The 20732-nt window shown below is 44.4% G+C and overlaps 1 protein-coding gene across 3 annotated transcripts in view; it reads right to left on the reverse strand.

Moving 5' to 3' along the window:
- Positions 1–20732, reverse strand: part of NEURL1 (neuralized E3 ubiquitin protein ligase 1) — a 168785-nt gene that overhangs the window by 17835 nt on the left and 130218 nt on the right. The window lies entirely within an intron of this gene.

Raw genomic sequence — 20732 nt, forward strand, 5'->3', positions numbered from 1 at the left:
TAAGAAGCCTGCAAGCATCACTGTGAGAAAACTGAGCATATGGGTTACTCTCTGAAAACATTGTAATAAGCTGTGGCCCACACTGACCTCCCCCTTCGCAGGAGCTTTGCCTGAAGATTGTTGTCAATTCAAGCCCAAGTTTGAGGTGGGCCCACTCTGTGCAACACAATGAAACACAGAGGTGGCACAAAGCAACACCACCAGACCTCAGCACAGAACCTGCCGCAAACATAGCGCAAAGAGGAACAACAGGAGGAGTCAGAGGGGCAAAGACAAGTTCCTAACCCATATGCTAGGCCCTTATAGTAGGCACCTCTTCTGGCCACATATCTTTGGGATTCTCTTCTATGACAACAACAGAGCAGCATCTCAGGTTATCTGAGGATTTTCCCAATGGGATGCAGAGTGTGGCTCAGTGCTGGTGCACCAAGGAAAAATGCCAGCTACTGAATAACCAAATCTCCTGCAATATCTGTGGTCTGACTAACGCCTTTCCTGCCCTTCTCTTCTGGGAGCCCTGACAAGAGCACACCCACACAGAGTTTGGCTTCAGTGGAGCTGTTTGCTTTGCTTAAACTGGATTATTCCAGGCCCCTCTTTAAATAAACTGCTATTACAAGGGAAGCACAGTCTCAAAATAAAAATGGGCTTTGTGTCTAATATGTGATTTTCCCCATACTGATATTTCAGCTTCTCTTCCCAGAAGTTAATTAAAGAAAAGAAGGAATAAATAAAATCAGAAATTACCCCGAGTAACCTAGAACTGGGTTGCATTAATGCTTTGTAATATATGGGCTGGCATTTGCATTGCAAGTGCTCCTGCTGGATAGAATTAGATCTATTTGACTCTCCCTTGGCTGGAAACCTACATGGGAGAACAAATTAATACCGGCAGCTGACAACGATCCTTTGGTGTAGGTGATTGGGTAGAGACCTTTCTGAATCGAAACAGAAGGTCCTCTCTATTTTATTCCCTGTAACTATGCATGTGCAGCCTGGCTGACAACTGTGATGTGTGGGTAGCTTGCAGCCAGGGTTTTGAAACAGCTTGTTTTCCACCAGGATGCTTGCATTTCCCTTTGGCTGCTGGACAAAATATCTTTTTCCATCTGAAAAGAGGTTAAGAGAGATAGAGCTCTTCTGCAGCCCAGACACATGGCAGTGATAGCAAACCAGGGTTATGCATCCAACTGTCTTACTTAAATCCATCAGTAGCTCAGATGCCTTGCCAGTTAAGGGACGTGAGGCATATGGGATTTACTGTGAGATTTAGTTCATTAATGTTTGCAAACACCCATGGAAGAAGAGATTGCAGTTTGTGAACATTTAGAAAGGCGAGTCTAAGGCGAGATGCATGCCTGCTCCAGGGATCTATATTTTTATACATCACAAAACAGACAAAGAAGAAAGAAAATTAAAATTCCCATTGACTGCAAAGTAAAACAAAACTGGGATTCATCTTTTGGGGTAGTAGGAAAGTTGGAAGGAATATGGAATGCCATTTACATAGAAGGACTGATAATAATCAAGGGCTATGAAATAACAATTCAGTGAAATGTGAAACAAATGAGGTGATTTTGAGCAGCTCCTTTCACCAGAAGATGGCCAGGAATTAGTTGTTTTCTTCCACTATGGCTTCAGTTGTCACTTTTCAAACACTGACCAAGCTGTTCATGCTGAGCATGGACCAAGAGGTCCATAACAAAACCCTTACTCCTGAAAAACATCTACAGCTGACTTTTAATGCTTACAAGGGAGGGTCTCTCCATGTAGGAGCGGGTTCAGGCGCACTTATATTTGCAGAGAAAAACCTGGAGCACACATCAAAAAGACAGAAGGACTTTATGTGATGAGAGTGTAAAACACAAAATAGGTCCAATGGCCTCTCACTGAGGAGACCACCCAGCTTCAGCCTGAAGAATTTAGAAATCATCCTTTCTCATTAAAATCTCAAGGCTATAAAATTTCCTGCACAAGGCAGTTGGCAGTGTTTCTGTGAAAAAAAATGAACTGGTAAGAGACCTCCTTGGGTGAGAACAGATGAACTTGTGAGTGAAGACCATGAGTCACCAGAGCAAGATTCAAGCAGGCTTTGGGGCACCACCACCAAGCTGGCCATGATCACAATGCAGGATGGCTGCCTAGGGAACTTTTCAAAGAGGTTTTGCTGAGCTCTGCATCAGTGCAGTTACGACGTTAGTGCTGGATTTAGAGATTTAAAGTTTGTGGTAGTAACCCAGACCTTGCGAAAGCAAAAAGGATTTCTACTTAATATAATTTTTCTGCTCCTCGGTTGGAGAATCTGAATTTTTGTAAAGGATGCCTAACTTCACAAGAACCTTTGTGTCTTTTTCTGGCATTGTTTAAGGAAAAAAAAATAAAAATAAAAAGAAAAAAGTAAGCAAAATTAATTCAGCAAAGCAGTAAGGAAGGGCACTTGAGCAGTTCAGCCATCTTCTGTTTTCTCCTCATCTTTACAGTGCAAAATTTTTCAGCAGCTAATTCCTTGCACAGAAAGTTAACTTGAGCTATTTCCTCAAACCAGAGGCTCCAAACCTCTCCTTTTTCCTGCTTACAGGGCATGGAAGAGCCTACTGCCTCATGCAGGCTCAAAGCAACTGCAGTCACACTTTAAAGCGGCACTTGCAAGGTGCTGGGAAGCAGTCACATACAGCTGCAATCACTGCCTCCAGATCAGAGTTATTTCACTTACACCTTTTGTTGTGAACCACTGCCAAATGATGTCATCTTAAAACCATCTTTTCCTTAAACAAGGGTAATATGTACAATACCTATTTATTACAGATATCACATACACACATTAAAATACAGCTGTGTGCACATCCAAATATGTTTCTAACCACCAGCACGCACAGATCAGATCAGCCCCGCACAAACCCGAAGAGGATGTGCTGCTGTCAGATTGTCAAATCATTATTTCCTCCCTCTTTTTTCAGTGCTGTCTGTTACTGCCTGAAGGCTTGACTTTCCGAGGTCATAAGCAGCCAGCATTCACCCACCTGTAAAGGATCTGAGAAAGCAGAGCAAACTCAGCATGCACAAATACACATGCTGGAAACTAGCAGAGTCCAGTATTCAACTGCAAGCTCTAGGGACAGAGATCTCCTCTTGATGAGTTTTCTGAGACTGGTGCAATCCCATGGCCTCACATGAACTCTGGGCTGCAACCACTCTCCAGAATGAGCTGTGGAAGACCTAGTATAAATAAACCAATCTTGAGATTTACTACTGCAAAAGAATAACCCAAAATGTGGGAAATTAGACTAATAATCTAAGAATCTCTCCCTTTCGTAATGATTTTCCCTCCCAGAGAGAGTAATTTGGAGAAGTCAAGGAACAACTCGGTGATTCCTTGGATCTGGAGAACATTTCTGTCCTCAGCTATTGAGCAAAAAATCAGTAAGGTCTGAAGTGTGTTGATGTTCTTCCTCCCTATGCAAACCCTAATGTTTTTCCTTCCTTCTGGTCTTTGCTTTACTTCTTCACAACAGCATTTTTCTTCTCTTAATCCTTGACTTCATTGAGTCATAGTACTTGTAGTGAGTACTGGTGTCACTTTCTGTGACCAAGGTGCTAAATGGCATATTGGTAGGGAAGTCAGTGGCTCCTACAGGAATACTCTGTATAAATGTATGGCTGCAAAAGGATGCATACAGTAATGTACAGCTGTAAAAAGCATGCATATTGTATTATTCCCAACATGCTGGGAATTCCTACTCAGGAGTGCTGATGAAGGCTCCTTTTACCACCATCAGTGTTACCTGTCACAAAGGGTTATGCAGGGAAGGCAGCTGGCTTTCTGACACATAGAACCTTGCACTATCTCCTCCATGGTCTACAGCAGACTTATGCTGCTAATAGTCACTTTGGGAAGACTTTGATATTGCAGGGAGATGTGTTTAAGGTCTGAGGCAGGTGTACCACAGAGTAAAATAACATTGCACTCAAAAGCAATTGGGAAAAGCAACCAGTTATAAGACAAGAAATAAACCTGTGCATCTGGAAACCTTCTGTCACTCACAGCCTTGTACTCCCCACGGCTGGAGCACAGGTATTAATCCCAGCTCAGCTGCCTGCCTTGCCAGCTCTACCTGTGTCATGCTGGAGCAGTCTTTGCTCCCTTGCTGATTCAGTCCTAGTGAGTTGGTGTATACTGCTCAGGAAGGGCCAGCACAGGAAAAGCCAGAATCATTTCTATATATTTATGGTTCATTTTGTTACATACTTTAAGGTGAACAAGGGCTGAAAATTAAGTAAAATGAAAACAACTTATATTCTCATTTACCTCGTCTAAAATAATGATGACTGTGACTAAGGACAAGGAACAATATCCATTCCCAAACCCCTTTGGTTACCAGCTTGCCTGAGGTGTATATGGCACCCAGTCCATAGTATCAGCTCCACTGGAATGAAGAAAAGCAGTTACGACTGGGTTTGGGGAGAGAAGGACCACTCTGCAGCCCTGAGTTCCAAATCCACTCAAATTACAGGGCAACTGGAAGCAAGACTTCATGCAGCCTACTGTACTGGTGACATTAAAGGTGTCTCACCACTGTGGGACGAAGAGAACTCTCTGCTCTCTTGGTCTCTGCCACAGGTATCTTAACAGTTTTATTGTACCAGGAGGAACTTAGCAAACAGGAGAGTGAAAATCATCCCTACTTAAAATAAACAGAGAAAAATTGAGAAGTGAAGAAAACTGAGGCTACATTTACATTCATCACGAGGCAAAGCTCCACTCACAGGGCACGTACCAAGTGTGGCAGGGCTAAGCCTCTTTCCAGACCTCACATGGAAAGTACAATCTTGCAAGAAAAGAAATACTTTTATGAGTGTCTGCTCAGACACATTGCCAGCAGGCACTTTGGGCAAGGCTGCAGAAACCTATGCTCCTGAGCAGATGCTTCTGCTCTGATGCTACACACAGGGCTCCCCATCCCCTGCCTGCTTGTTACTGTTATATCTTGAATTTATGATTCAAGACCACTCCATTGTGTTTATTTGCCATAAACCATCAGGCGCCAGAATGCAGCTTCTGGGATCATACAATGAAGCCACTTTCAAAGCATTACTGTGGCATGTGGGAGGCAAATGTTTAAAATCCCTCAAAGGAATGATTCAGACTCAAAATCTCCTTTGCCATATATTTAGGAATTCACTTCTACAAAGTACATTTCCCTTTATGAACAGCTGAAAAAAAAGACCATCAAACTGCCCAAGTTACTGTCTCAGATCCTTCTCTTTGAAAACACATCAAATCAAGGACAACAGTTAAGTAAATACCTGCATATGTTCTTGTCTCTATTTCATTGACAGGATAAGTATCCCATTTCAAACAAATCTGCTTCCTTTTGCTCTTGTTGCTCTGGCTCCCCTCTTTTTGCACTTGCAGGAATACTTGCAAAACTACAGCCAACAGACAATGTCACTTGAACTTAGCTGCATGCGTATGATGCCTAGACTGCTCTTTAAGAGACAGTAAAATCTGCTCTGAGGCACGTGGCATCGGAGAGCAGGACTCAGCTGCTGGGCTCTGCAACAGAAGACTCTCCTCACCAAGTAAATAGAAAGGAAATATGGTGAGTGGGAGGCACGAAGAAGTAATGGTCTTATTTTATAGACTGGACACCATGCGATGGAGTAAGCTGTCCAAGGGAACAGAAGACTCCGCTGGCAGAGGATTCCTCATCTAAGGAATGAAAGCATGCAATCTCATACATGAATAAGATTATAGCTGAAGGTAAACGCTGAGTACTGACTGATAAATTGTAGTTCTGGGGCATGTGCCATGTAGTAAAATGCTCTGAGCCAGTCTGGTTCATACCATTCATAGAAATCTAATGGGTGTAAGCATGTCAAATTGATTTGCACATGTAAAACAGCACAAAGAGTATAACTAGCCTCATAAAATTGGAATCAGCTACCATTTTTCTTAGCAAATATGAATGTTCTGGAAGAGTTTGACAGTAGATTATGAAGAACAAACTTCTAGATGTGCGTTACAATTGTGGATTCATTTTCCACAGCAGCTGATGCCTAGAGAGAGTCTGCAGGGTGCTGGCAACATCTGTGTTAGAAACAACACAGCTTGGGTTTCGTTCAGGAAGGCTTTTCATTTGGGCAAAACTCATCCTCCTTAGCTAGCAGTCCTGAAGACTGATTTATGTCCTTCAGGTTGAAGATGTGCATAACCACTGCCACAGCCACTTCTGGACATCAGCACCTCCTTGTCTGATTCTTTTTACTGTGTTCATGCATGTTCTGTTTGGTGTTTTCTAACTCCTCATGAAGTCAAACAAATACAGTCTGAGCAGAAACCATGTGACTTGGGTTTTATAGAGACCATCTAATCTCCACTATTCACTCCTTAGTCTATCTCCCACTCATGCACATAAAGTCTCTGAAATTTACTCCCACCCTAATGCGATCATTTCCACCTCCATTGCCCCAGGCCTGCTAGACTCCACGGTCAGCTATTATTATCCCCCATAGAAAACAGCATCAGAACAGGCAGCATTTTTAGGTCCATATTGGTGTTATTTTAAGCTCAGTCCTGCCTCTCTGTAGAGTGCCCTACCTTTTCCTTACATTTCCTCTAACCCTTTCTACACCTAGCAAGTCTTTTATTACTTGTTTTAATTACTTGTGCAAGACCCAGTTCTGCCTGGAGATTATCAATTGTTGCTTTATCTAATACTTCCTGCTCCTTAAGATGGAAATTTCTCTGTAGGAAAGGTGTTTTGTTCTTCATGGGAAATTGTGGCAGTAATTAAAATCTGTGGTTGTCTAGTAACTTTCTAGAGCCCTCTTTCTCATACCTGATGACTGCATTGCTTGCTTCTGGCACTATCGCCCCTTTTGCCCTCCTTTCCTCCTAGAAATTGCGATCCTTGTATCTCACCCTTTTTAAAGGCACCCAGCCTAAACTGCCACATTCAGCTAAGACAGTAGTCTGGCATTGCTTGCAGCACTGACCCCACAACTTTACCTTCATGGATTGTGTTGCAGATTGCTATGGGACCTCAAACAATTTTATTTCCAGATCTCTCTATGTTACTGTGAAAATGTTTCCATAGCATTTCAGTGATCACAGCCAGTTCCTAAGATATATCAGACACATGCCTTCATACCCTGAATCATCTGACAGTAATTTTCTTCAAAATAAGTACTTTCTTCCTTCTTCCCATGCTATTTATGTATCCTACATTTATCCTGTTTCACTTGCTTTCATGTAGCCCTGTGCCTTCATGGAGGTGTGGAGATGACTCCTCTTGCAAATTCTCCCCAAGTTTTACAGTGAAAGGCTCCTGCCACTGCTGACAGTTTTACAGCCAGCTGCTCTGGGAGAATTCAACCCACCAGCCACCATATCCCTGCCAAGGTCTCCCCAAGGTCCAGCATTTTGTCCTGCACTATTGCTTATCAAATTGAGTTAACACCAATGTGTCTTCCCCCTTGACCTTAGGAAACCAAGAAATGCTGCTTGCTGCAGTCCTGTTGGCTTGTCAGAGCTGCCCGAAGGCACTGCTTAACGATAAATTGCCCAGACGTCGCAAGCATTTTGCTGTCCCACAGCAACCTCACTAACCAGAGATAAAAGCACATTTTCCAGTGAACACACAACCTATGAAGGGCAGTGATAATAGATAATATTTCAGTCAATTGATTGAAGGAAGAAGAAAAAAAAAAAGGGGGGGAGGAAAATGGAAAGATACATCAGGCTAACCTAAAACAAAGTGCTCAGTTTAACTTATTCCCTTCTGTAAAAGCAAATAGATACTGAACTGAGAACTTCTCTGGTTGGTATCTGGGACTTGTTTGGAAATCACTGGGATTTTCAAAACTGAAATGTTATTTCAAGACCCCAAATTGACATATATAATTTTGAAAACAGCGAAAGAAAACAGCAAGAGCTTGCCAAAAGTGGTTCACTTTTTCAGCCATGACTAACAAAGTTTACAGATCATCTGTCTTCCATCTGGTTCCTCACTTGAAGATCAAACAACTATATGTCTGAAAGAACACATATTATGCATTTTGTCCAGAATATTTTCTGTGTTTTAATTCCTTTTAACATCTCTTTCTTGGAGAATTTCCACCCTAGAAGAAAACATGAAGAAGCCCTCAAAAAAATTCTGACTTATTTTTCACATGTACAAAATGACAGTGCAGGCATTACACCTCATCCACCCCGCTCATATTCCAGAGCTGGCATACACAGAATCACAAAGAATCAACCAGGTTGGAAGAGATCTTCAAGATCATTGCATCCAACCCATCATCCAACACCATCTAATCAACTAAACCATGCAACCAAACACCCCATCAAGTCTCCTCCTAAATGCCTCCAGTGACGGCAACTCCACCACCTCCCTGGGCAGCCCATTCCAACGGCCAATCACTCTCTCTATGAAGAATTTCTTCCTAACATTCAGTCTAAACCTCCCCTGGTGCAGCTTGAGACTGTGTCCTCATGTTCTGGTGCTGGTTGCCTGGGAGAAGAGACCAGCCCCCGCCTGGCTACAACCTCCCTTCAGGTAGTTGTAGATGGCAACAAGGTCTCCTCTGAGCCTCCTCTTCTCCAGGCTAAGCAACCCCAGCTCCCTCAGCCTCTCCTCATAGGGCCTGTGTTCCAAACCCCTCAACAAGTTCAACTGATCACCCAACCCTATCTAATCAACTAGACCATGGCACTAAGTGCCTCATCCAGTCTTTAACACCTCCAGGGACATCGACCCCACCACCTCCCTGGACAGACCGTTCCAATAGGCAATCTCTTTCTGTGAAGAGATGCTTTCTAAGATCAAGCCTAAACTTCTCTCTGCGCAGCTTAAGCCTGTGTCCATCTTGCATCATCTGCAAGAAGTGGTCTCCCAGTTATGCATGGAAACATTAAAATAAGACTTTGATTGTTGTAAATTAACACAGTTACTGCAGTCTCTTGCATTTCGTGACAACACTTTAATATCCATTTCATCCAAACAAGTATTTACATCCCACTGAAGGCAACGGGATGTGCAGAGTGAGCAGCAAAGGAGATTTCCTGAAAGAGTAACCCTAAATCAGTCATTCTAGCTATCACAGCTGGACAAAATTAGGGAAGAAATCAAATAGAGAGTCAATGTCCACTTGTGCTAAGGTATGTAGTTTAAAAGTTCATTTCTTCAATACATTCTTTGTAGATTCTGTCATAGCAAATGCCCATTAGGCTTGTGATTTCTTTATGAGTTATTTTGATACCCTGAACTAGAGGAACTAAAGAGCTGCATCTTGTTGCCAGAGCTTCAGCTAACTCCTTAATAAGCAAAAAGACAAATTCCACCTCACAAGCATTTTTGCTAAGATTTAACATTTCAGCCAAAGGTCACTCTCTCTGACTGACACGTGCTCTAACCCTTTTTCTTTTGCTGTTTTCATACTGGTTTGGCTAGGAATGGGTACCAGTGTTTGTTCATGCACTCGTTCAGTTTCACTCTGTTAAATTCCCATGCCTTTATTTTGACCCTCAACTTCCCTGAGCCCTTGATGCTATATTTCTGTAGTTTGGGAAACAGCTAATCAACCCTCTAGTCTTTGATGGTTTGTAAAAAGATAAAGTTTAGCTCCAGAATGTTGTGAACAAGCTTAGTTTTGGAGATTAGACTGAACTGAGTATAATCAGAAACAAAACCAGCAAGAACCTTGCTGAGATCTGTATGAATTAGAAAGATCACAGAATCACAGGATGTTAGGGGTTGGAAGGGACCTTTGAAGATCATCTAGTCCAAACCCCTGGCCAGACCAGGACCATAGAATCCAACACAGGTCACACAGCAACACATCCAGATGGGTCTTGAAAGTCTCCAGGGAAGGCCACTCCACAACCTCTCTGGGCAGCCTGCTCCAGGGCTTTGTGACCCTCACAGTGAAGTTCCTCCTCATGTTGAGGAACCTCCTTTGCTGTAGTTTATATCCATTTCCCCTTGTCCTATCCCAGAGAGCAACTGAGATGGTAACCAATATAGGGGTGACTCTTCAAAACTCAAGGATTCCTCATCACATTAACAGAATCATTTATCTTCAGCTTCCATCTCATTCAGCATCAAAGTTTAAAGCAATATTCAAGGAGAATATTATTGTAAACCTTTCTGCACACACGCTGCACTGTTGTAAAGAACTATCAAACCCTTGCTATAAAATGGGCTTACATCAACTGAAATGCCATCACCAGCACCAGTGATGTACTGGTGGACTAAGGCAGCTGGTGATGTGCTGAGGACCTGCTCAGTTTAAGGGAATCTGGTACCAATCCCAGGTCTGTCTGGGACCTAGCTATCAGAGGAAAATGGTCCCTCTCTCCACTATGCTCAGTACAGTCCCACTATTCCTGATACTATAACAGCTTTAACTTTTAAAATGTCTGCTTCACTTTTTCACTTACAACTGGGAATATTTTCTTCATTTCCAAGCAGAGATGTAGTCCAGTCATTCAAGCAAAAGCCTGGAGAGTTCACAATTAGCATTCATTCTTGCCTGACACAGGATGGTACTGGCAATTCACACAGCTAATAAAACATTCATTCCTAGGAGCCAGGCAAGAAGAAAAAGCAGAGTGTGTGCCCAAATTATCCTAATAACTAAGAGAAGAAAGGGTTATTACTAGATGTACTTCTGTTCTGTAACACTTTTTCATATCAAAGTAAGCAAGGGGGGGAGGGGGGAGGGAAGAAAGAAACACCGACAACAAAGAGGAGTGTAGATGCTCTGGAGGAAGCTGTTGAATATGTGCATAAAGGGCCCCATGAAACTGTACACATTCTGCTCCAGCCCAGGCTGAAGCAGTGTTACCATTGGAGACACAAAGCATCCAGGCAGCTGTTGCCATAGCCAGCCCTTTATGTCCCAGGGTCAAGTTTCCCTCTGCACAGAAATATTATTTATAAGGTGGCTTAGGTGTGCCTTGTGCCTGGCAGTTAAAAATGGCAAGTCCCATCCCAGGGGAGCTTACAGGCCAAATTAGACATAACACAGAGAGAGGGTATGATAAACACAGGGAAGAGAGGGTCAGGTCAAGATGGTGAGATGCTGCGTATATGCCCTGTCAGCTCATCCATTCTTCCTGTCGAACACTGTAAGGGCTCTGCATCCCCAGCTATTTTTCAAGTGTCCTTCTGGTCTGTTACACTACAGCCACTTGGTGATGTCACTGCTTCATCTGGGACAGGTTCTCCAGGCAAAGCTGAACCCTCAACACTGGAGCTAAGCAGCCCTTCTGAGGAGCTGCCATGCCCATGAAATTCCTCTTGGCCAAGTGTCATTCCCTCCACTAGGTCGCAGTGGTGCCCTGGCATCATCCTGCTCCAGCCCCAAATCGGGCTGTGGGGTGGCAGGCCTGCCCTTTCCAACAGGGTCTGGCATCTAGTGAGAAATGGGAGCAGAATTTACTCCCTAAATTGTTCGGGGGAAATCACGGGGCTCATCAGGACTGCTGGAATAAACATGAACTTGTCCTGAGAGCAACAGGACCTAACAGCAAAGAGAAACAAGAGCAGGGTCTAGAGCACAAGTCTTGTGAGGATTAGCTGAAGGAACTGAGGCTGTTTAGCCTGAAGTAAAGGAGGCTAAAGGGAGACCTTAATGCTCTCTACCACTACCTGAAAGGAGGTTGTCGCAAGGTGGGGGTCAGTCTGTTTTTCCAAGTAACAAGTGATGGTATGAGAGGAAATGGCCTCAGGTTGTACCAGGATTAGGCTAGAGATTAAGAAATAGCTGGGAGAGCTGCCTGTAGCAGAATAAAACTGTCTTACCTGCAGAGAACAGAGATGAATCTGGAATAGTGGTGATAAATTTACTATCCACAGCATTTCACTTTTGTCCTGCCAGAGGCATTTCACTCAGGTCTTTTAAAGCCACCATGGTCACCCATGCTTTCCCAGACTCCAGCAATGCAAATTCCTTCCTGAGTGAGCTTTGCAGCACTTTCAAAATTCATATTTATGGGTAACATGAAGCAAACAGAATTTAATAAGGAAGCAAATAACTGGATGGCTGCTGGGTTCACTTTTACATCTACCACAAACAAAACATCTGTGGGGTTAGCAGGATTTTTAACTGTAGCTGAAGCTGCTGCAGAGCTGAAGGTGCCATTTCATTGCTACACAGCAACTTCACCTGGGGTCAAATCAGCTGCAGTGCCTGTGGGTGCAATCAGAAGGGACAGTGTAGCTCACATGCTCACTTCATGCTGTCTACTACTACATTAACCCTGAAAGAAATTCCCCAAAGGCTGCTGATTACAAGGCATCATCCTCCAGCTCTGTCCCCAGGAGTACACAGTCACCTCTAGACTCATGTCCTCCTGATGGCTGCTGCCTATGCCCCTCAGCACCCAGTTCTGCACCCAGCTCAGTGTGTCAGGGTGGCCCTCCCCAAAGGCACTAGCGCTACAACAGAGCTCATGGTCCATTTGAAATTAGCCATGCCAAGTAACCTCCAGCGCCTACTTTCTCCACCTCTCAGCCCTCTGGGGAACCCTCTTCTCCCCAGAATTTTGACATTTCTTAATCTTGGCTTATTTTCCAGGTCAGCACTCTTGTTCCCCAGCACTCCTGGTCGTTCAGCAAAGGCATGTTGAACGCTGTCACAGTTTCTGTGCCTTTGCCATCCTGCTGAGCCTGCCTGTTCCACGGGCAGCCGGAAGCAGAGCCGTGGGAGCTGGCTCCTTTGACAGCAGCTATGCCTTCTCTCAGAGGATGCTCTGCCACTGCAGTACTTGCCAAACCACCTCAAAGTCAACGCCAGCATACATATCACTGGTCCCAGTAATTGTCAGGAGAGGAATGATTCAAGGGACAGACACAAGCAAGCCAGGCACAGCCAAGATTAGCCACTGATCTCTTGCAGGCTCTTTCCTTTTACCATGGTTGGTCATTTTGATGCCATGCTGGTGGCAGTGCGTTGCCTGCCTGTCTGCACTGCACAGCCAGCTCCATCTCGCTGGAGCTTGCAGCCCCTGCAGCTAAATTCAAGGCTGCACAATGCAGCACCATCAAGGAAAATTGTCAGAATGGTGCCAGACGGCACTCACTGGAAAAAAATGACACTGCTGCAGTGACAGTACACAAATCTCAACAGGCAGAGGCACACTGGGATTCACTATCTCAAAACTGGGGAAGAGTGGGTGGGGAAGTTATCTTTTCCCAAATTAATTGTAGTTCACAGGATGTTAGGGGTTGGAAGGCACTTGGGAGTTCATGCATCTAGGTACTTCCCATCACCAAACTGCACTTCGGGTCCAGACTGAATGCTGGAGCTTGGGCTGCCTTTTAAAGCAAGCACCATTTCTGCCTCACAGAGGCATCCCTTGTGCACGTGGCAGTGTTAATGTTCACAACTGTTCAGCTGGTTCTGTGGTATTACATTGAAAATATGTTGCTATAGAGGGTGCAGCACGGGAATGTGCAGCCTCCACAACACACCACAGCAGAAGCAGCCCACAGCTTCTGCTGATATTTGCAGGCCCTCTGCTGCCATCCACACAAAAGCTGAAAATAGATCTAAAGCTCAAATGAAGCAGCTGTAATACTTCATTTCTGCTCAGCCCTCCCCAAGGCATTGAGACTTCTCACAAAAATCATACCAAGCATCCCACATACGCTCTGACGTCATCTCACCGATTTCTAATTCCTCGCTGCACACATGCCTCAAAAAGGAAATTCCTTCCAGCCCCATTTTCTTCCTACGTCCTATTTTTGTCTGAGAAGTAGGTTTCCCCTCTGGAGCCACCTTTTTGCCAGTACCTACAGGTGCTGCTCAGTCCTTATGACCTTTTAGCCACTACACGAAGCAAATCCCTTGCGCTGCCCCAACTTGCTGCCCCTCTGACTGTGAAGGATCGGATTTCTGTCATTTAAAGATGACCTTGGCAAAGGTCATTCAGCAGCAGTAAAGTGATCTGCAGATACATATTCAGTGCAGGGGAAACCTGTCTGAATCATTGAAGCCTCAGCCCTCACAGTCTCTAAAATGAATTGGCTGCATCCCGAAGGAAGCTGAGTATTTTCTGATCTCGGTGACTTGATGAGACTTGGGAGAGCTCAGCCAGAGCAACGCAGACTTGAGTTTATAGCACCGTGAATGAAGAACACCTTTGGGGTTTTTTCTTCCATATGAATTTTTTAAGATATCTGAACTACTGTTTGTTTTCTTTCTCATATTCTGGAAGAATTGATAAATCCTCAGCCACACCATAAACATGCAGCCATCAGCCCTTGATTTCTTAAAATGTATTTGGATTAAGCAATGAAATTATTTACAGTGGCCATAAACATCCTCCCACACCATCTGGCAGCTGGGAGAGAGCCTTGGAACTCACTAATTTACTTACATTGTAAACCACTTTCTAATAAATAAATAAGCCCTTAATATCTCACCCACAAAAAGAGGCATGTGGCATACAATACTATATTTAGGGGTCCTTTGGAGGTCAAGCGTTCAGCAGCTGAATTTCTCCAAGGATCTTTCATTGGTGAGTGTATGTTTATGCTCAAATGAATTGTTTGCTGAAAGCCTTTATTTCCAAATCAGTTTTAAGATCTTGCATTGCTTTGAATGCTGGAGAAGCTGCTGCTTATTTTTCTTTTGGCCTGCTCTGGGGTCATATTCTGATCTAAGGGGCAGAAAGGGACACTTCGGAAGCCCAGCAAATGCCTTCTGATCCTTTAGTAGTGACCTTCCTAGGTGGGACTGCTGACCCTCTGGGATTGCTTCTGGAATAGAGGTGCTCTCCAGGCCAGAAGAATGCCCAGTGCCAGATCACATGCAGAAAGGAGAAGGTCATGCAGCATTACAAAAAAGTGCAAAATGCCATCCTACATTAGTGCTGCCTTTGGGGCTTACTGCAGAGCAGCAGTCAGGACATCCTCCCTCCTGGCTCAGCATCCACAGCAAGGTCACTGCCTTCTAGGTGATACAGAGGGCAGTGAAGAAAAAATAAGCATCCAAACACACCCCATCAGCCATTGTGCAAGGAATGGGCCATGTTAGGTATCCTAATGGATTATGAGACTACTAAAACTGATGGAAATGTTATTTTCAATTTCTGTGGCCTGGAGAACAAAGGAGAATAAGTGGCTGGCTCCGAACAATTGGTCTAAAATCTGTGATTTGTGAAAAGAGAAAATAGGACCAGTGTATCACAAAACCTAAGGCAAATGAGGACCATTGCCACATGCTACTGCATTTAGATAAGAATAAAAATCAAGCACTCCTAGTATCACATAATCACCACAGTTGGAAAAGACCTCTAAGATCATCAAGTCCAACCGTTACCTGTCTCTACCAGGACCACTACCATACCATATCCTTGAGCACCATATCTACATGGCTTTTAAATACATCCAGGGATGGCAATCCAACCACTTCCCTGAGCAGCCTGTTCCAGTCTTTGATAACTCTTTCAATGCAGAAGTTTTCCCTAATCTCAAACTTAAACCTTTCCTGGGGTAACTTGATGCCATTTCCTCTTGTCCTGTCAGGTGTGAATTGTGAGAAGAATAGAATAGACCAGACCAGACCAGACCAGACCAGACCAGACCAGGTTGGAAGAGACCTTCAAGATCATCGTGTCCAACCTGTCATCCAACACCACCTAATCAACTAAACCATGACACCAAGCATCCTATCAAGGCCCCTCCTAAACACCTCCAATGATGGTGACTCCACCACCTCCCCAGGCAGCACATTCCAATGGCCAATCACTTTCTCTGTGTAGAATTTCTTCCTAACCTCCAGCCTAAAGCTCCCCTGGCGCAGCTTGAGACTGTGTCCTCTTGTTCTGGTGCTGGTTGCCTGGGAGAAGAGACCAACCTCCGCCTGTCCACAACCTCCCTTCAGGTAGTTGTAGAGAGCAATAAGGTCTCCCCTGAGCCTCCTCTTCTCCAGGCTAAGCAACCCCAGCTCCCTCAGCCTCTCCTCATAGGGCTTGTTTCAAACCCCTCACCAATTTTGTTGCCTTTCTCTGGACACATTCCAGCAAGTCAACCTCCTTCCTAAACTGAGGGGCCCAGAACTGGACACAGTACTCGAGGTGCGGCCTAACCAGTGCAGTGCACAGGGGCAGAATGACCTCCCTGTTCCTCCTGGCCACACTGTTCCTGATGCAGGCCAGGATGCCATTGGCCCTCTTGGCTGCCTGGGCACACTGCAGGCTCATGTTCAGCCTACCATCGACCAGTACCCCCAGGTCCCTCTCTGCCTGGCCACTCTCTCTGTACAACCTCCTTTTGGATAGATTCACTCCAACCAGTGCTGGCAAAACAAAAAGGTTAAAACTAGTGAACAGGAGAAAAAAATAATTAAAAACTCATTTACTCTCCCTGCCCCAGACATGGAAGACAGGGAAGAGTGAATCAGTCATTAAAATCAGTTTTGTTTTAATCATGTGAGGTTATACTCAAGGGCATCAAGAGATCTGAAAGAAGAGAATTTTAAACAGGAGCCCAAATGGAAGCAGGTCCTACAGTATCACCAGTGCTCTGTGGACAAGTTCCATCTATTTATCCCATTTATCTACAATTGCAAATGGCTCCACAGATTTCTGACTAACTGCAGGGCAAAAAAAGCTCTCTCTTTTGCCCAAAGCTCCCATCTGCTCTACTGGGAAAGGTGAAGCTCACGAAGATGAAGCTGAACCACATAGAGTCACCCACCGTGCAAGGCATGGGCACTTCACCTCTCCCCTTTTGGTGACACAGTCAACTTCCCTAGGTGTCCTGAAGAAGCTGCCCCTATAACACAGTTGCAATGGTCTCTGATGTCTTTCAGATATCCAGGGAAGAAGGGAGTTTCCATAAAATCCTAAGCAGAATGCAAAACAGCTTCTCCAGATGTTTCCCAGTTCCTATGAGTTGTCTGCTTCATGGGTCCCCCTGTTCAGTTAGAACAGAAGCTCTGTAGAAACCTCTCTCACACACAGTGAGCTATGACCTATCTCAAACCCACATACAGTGAGCTATGTCTTGCTGCTTTTCTAACCAAATAGATAAATAAATTTCTAGCCAGCAAGGGACTGTTCCAGTAAAAGTAAGCAGAATCTGCTGGTTTCTTATCTTTCTTAAGACAGCAAAAAGCAAATGCAATGGGATCTCTGCTGGTTTTCAGAAAAGCAAGTAAGAAAGAAAGATTTGCATGTCAATATTGCAATACTTGAAACAGCATCGATTTCTTGCTGTTGATTGGAAAGATCTGAGGGTAAGCTGAAAGAAAGAGCTGCTCTTTGTCTTCAGGAGCCACAGTCGGAGTTCACTCTTGTTGTAACTGCTCCACTTACCCCAAATGGCAACTTAGCTCTACAGTTCTCAAACTATGCGTGGTCAGCGTGAATAAATCTCATCACCAAGGGTTTCCTGCCATTCCTACTGAATATCCAATCCTATTAGTCAATGTCAGGCCCTGGGCTACATGAAAAATTGCAGAAATCCATCCTGGCTGTCACTGGAAATCAAAGGTCAATCTCAAAAACTGAGAGAGGGCTTACAGCCTTGGAAGGCATTCAAATTTCAAGACTACAAAGTGCAATTGTCGAAGCCCTGCACATTCATGTGAAACAGGAAGGAAAAATAAGACCCTGGACAATGAGACCCCGGAGGAGTGATGGAGGACTCTGGCTTTTCCTGGGAAGCTGTTTGCCAAGATGTTAAAATAGAGTCCATTTACACAATAGATTGGAAAATATTAACAGCCCTAAACATGTTAGACAACAGGATTTCAGATCAGATTGGAAATACTAGGTGAGTTTTGTCATGAGCACGCTCTAAAGTAATTCATGGATTCTCCAAACTGAACAAAATTAGCATTTTCTGTAATGACCCTTTTGGTCATTTTAGCTCTGCTTTCACTATTAAGCTTCCCTCTCCTCCATATCCACAACCATCTGCCTCCGTCTCATCCCGTTCTCCAGTCTCTCACTCCTCCTGATCCCATCACTACCCAGAACTTCCCTCCCACAGCTCTCCCACCACATATGTAGCCACTAATTGCACCATGTGAACAGGCTGTGCTTTAACTGTACTGCAGAATAAAAGGCAGAAAGATGGGCTCTCTGTTTCTATTCCTGTCCCTTGTCCTCCCTGCAGAGCCTTCAGGAGGTTATTACATCCTTTCACTTCCATGATCTGTGACTCAAGTCTTCCTTTAGCAAGCAGCTTGTGATGCTCTGAATACCCCTGGGTGTCTGTGGGGAGGGAGGTCCTGGAGCCTTCAGTGACAGATCCCACACTCACTTTGTTGAATGTTGAAACATTTTACATGTTAAAAGGGAGAGGGGGCCCTTTTAAGCCTTTCTCTGGGGAGCAGATGGCCAGCAGCTGAACTTCTCCTGGAAATCTTAGCAGTTTTATGTGGGAAATATGACCCTGTAACACTTCATATAAATCTGTTGTAGACTGTGTAGTAACCAGTGACAGTTGCTTACAATCTGCCCTGTCCTTGCTGTTTCAGCAGCTTTCTTCTGGCTGAACATGAAGTGCTTTCAACATACCTGTGAGCCTTCTCAGGACTGCAGGGGATTCTGACTCCCTGCTTTTGGAGGATATCCTACGATCAGTTCTCCCTCACCAGCCAGGTCTCTGCTTTTATCTTTCCACAATGGCCAAATCTATAATCACCATCCAGTATCTAAGTAAAATCATCACAGAGTTCATGTCTGATAATTCAAACACTCAGATCTGACTCTCTGCTTTTAGTAGGTACATACAGAGGTTGAAAAAGAGATACAAACCGCTGCCTTAAACACATTGGTACTCGGTTAAGATGATGTGGACAGAGAGGATAACACTTGGCATAACTTTTAAGTGCTTCTTCATTGAGGGCATTTACCAATCTGTACTGCAATCACAGTATATTAAAGGTTGGAAGGGACCTCAAGAGATCATCAGGTCCAGCCCCCCTGCCAAAGCAGGATCGCTTAGGGTAGTCCTCACAAGAATGCATCCAGGTGGGTTTTGAAAGCCTCCAGAGAAGGAGACTCCACAACCTCCCCAGGCAGCCTGTTCCAGTGCTCCATCACCCTCACTGTAAAGAAGTTTCTCCTTGTGTTGGGATGAAATCTTCTATTTTCAAGCTTGAACCTGTTGTCCGTTGTCTTACTACTGTGCACCAGCCAAAAGAGCTTGGTCTCCTCCCCTCAGATATTTATACACACTGATGAGATCCCCTCTCAGTCTTTTCGAGACTAAATAGCAATGCTGCAAATGTGCTTCCCAACATGAAGATTCACACTGGTCACACTTGAATGTTCTCCTGGTAGATAATTTTGCAATAGGTGATGGACTTTGTGCTGACAGGGAGAGTAATGGTGTTGAATCTTCTGCCCACAGGAAAAATAAACAGAGTAGCTCTGATCTACAAAACTCTAGGATGCCTGCAATACAAACACATCATGTCCTGCTCTGCTTTTTACTCCCTGTATTGTACAGGTTCAACTGAAAAGATTTTATCCTACGCCTGAAGGTGAGCAGGGAGAGGAGAGAGGACAGTCTGTAAGATGTTTATCTTCACACTCATTCCTGCTTTTAAAAGCCATCCAGATGGCAGAGCCACATGGCTCCAGCTCTGCACCAGGCTCACCTGGCAGTGCTGGGTGTCTCCCTGCCTGGGGAGTCAGGAGGGGAGAATGGAAAGAACAACAAGAGCATGCCCTTGCATGTCCAATGGGAAGAATCAAGAGGTACTTAAGTGTTCAAGAGACTTGCTACACTTAGCCCTACACAGAAGTTGCATCTTGTGCTTGTGCAATACAGGGAAGCACAAGACCAGGAGAACAATCCCATGACAACAGAAGCAACAACAAATTCACTCCTCTCCTTTTTTTTTCAGAGAAGCAGAGATGAGGCCCATTCTTCTCTTCTGAGACTTAATGCTCAGGTAGAGAGTGGACAGGTTGCTCCCATTGCTCTTTGGACCTTTTCAGCAATTCCTCCTTGCTGTCTGCATGGGATCTGCAGTCCTAAGAGAATTCCCTTTTCAGCTAGACACACTGTGTGATTTCAGTATAGTACTGTCTAGACAACTGAAAAAAAAAGTGTGAACAATTTAATGTATTACCTTCCCTCTGCTTTTCATGAAAATGGTGACTGTCTGGAAGATTTCTGGTCTTTGTGCAGGGTTTGTTAGGGGCTTGTTTGTTTGTTTTTGCATAGACATACTTTAAAAAGCCATTACTAGTTTCAGTTAGGGAGAGGATTTGGTCTCACCATCAAGATTTCAACAATATCCAGCACTTTATTCAGACTATTCTGTGAATCAAGTGGTCACTATCCAACCAGACAGAAAGCAGATACTATCCTCTCCCCCCTTGTAAAGCAACTGACCCGCCTCAGAAACAAGCAGCAGCAGTTATTAAATGCAAGAGAACTTCCCCTTTCACCCTGCTGAACTCCATCCAGCTTCAACATTTCCTAAAACTGAAGAGAAAGATGACACTGCAAAATGTCTTATATAAATGTTGCTGTCCCTGGAGCCTCCACAGCCAATCCACAGGGTCAAAGTACTTCAAGAAACCAGATTCTTACGAGATTTCCAGCTCCCGCTTCCCACTCAGGGACTGCAAGAAAGGCAGGCAGGCTTACCCTTGACAAGTCCCCACCACTGCACCAATTAAATGTCCAAACTTGTCTGGGTGCCTGCACCTCTCACAGGAATCCTCCAATCTTTTCCAGTGCACTCTGGATAGG

This window comes from Dryobates pubescens, chromosome 8 (genome assembly GCF_014839835.1).
Source record: "Dryobates pubescens isolate bDryPub1 chromosome 8, bDryPub1.pri, whole genome shotgun sequence".
Classification (NCBI taxonomy): Eukaryota; Metazoa; Chordata; class Aves; order Piciformes; family Picidae; genus Dryobates; species Dryobates pubescens.